Here is a 701-nt window from a genome sequence, read left to right on the forward strand (position 1 = left end):
TCTATTTCTGACAATTTAGTATTAATCTTCTGGATTTCTATCTGTAGATTTAGAATCATTTCTAACTTTTCATTTATTTTGTCATTTTGTTCTTGTATTTTCTTCCAAAATTCTTTTCTAAGTTTTTTTTTTTCTGTATGTTCTTTGTTCTGTCTCTCAATCCTTTGAAGATATCTAAGGATAATCCTTTTGAATTCCTTTTCAGAGAGTTCCAATGCTGCTTCTTCCTCAGGGATGTGTTCTGAGTCTGTATCCTGCTCCCTTGTTTGTACTACTTTATCCTGCTTCTTTGTGAGGACTGTGATGGTCTGTTGTCTCCGAGGCATCGTGGCATTGTTGTATTTAGATCTCTGTTACCTGTTTTTGAAGGGCAGTCAAGGGTGTTTCCAACTCTTCTTGGTGGTTTTTTATTGTTGGCCCATTGGTGGAGAAGGAGGTAGTGGCTCTCGCTCAGTAAGTGAAGTTGCAAGAAGTATGGGTGTAGTTGTGTCTTATGGGGACTATTGTTGTCTCACACTCAATTAAACACAAATTACAATTGAATAACCTTCAAAAAACTAAAAGCACATGGACAAAAAACATGCCATGTAATCACCCAGTAACAGTAACAAAAAAAAAAAGAAAAAAGGGAAAAAGAATAGGAAAAAAACAAGAAAACCTGCAATATCTGGGGATAGTGCATTTAGAGGAAAAAAGTAGAG

This window comes from Orycteropus afer, unplaced genomic scaffold, assembly GCF_000298275.1.
Source record: "Orycteropus afer afer isolate SDZICR_OR568_19922 unplaced genomic scaffold, OryAfe1.0 scaffold00004, whole genome shotgun sequence".
In the NCBI taxonomy this organism is placed as follows: domain Eukaryota; kingdom Metazoa; phylum Chordata; class Mammalia; order Tubulidentata; family Orycteropodidae; genus Orycteropus; species Orycteropus afer.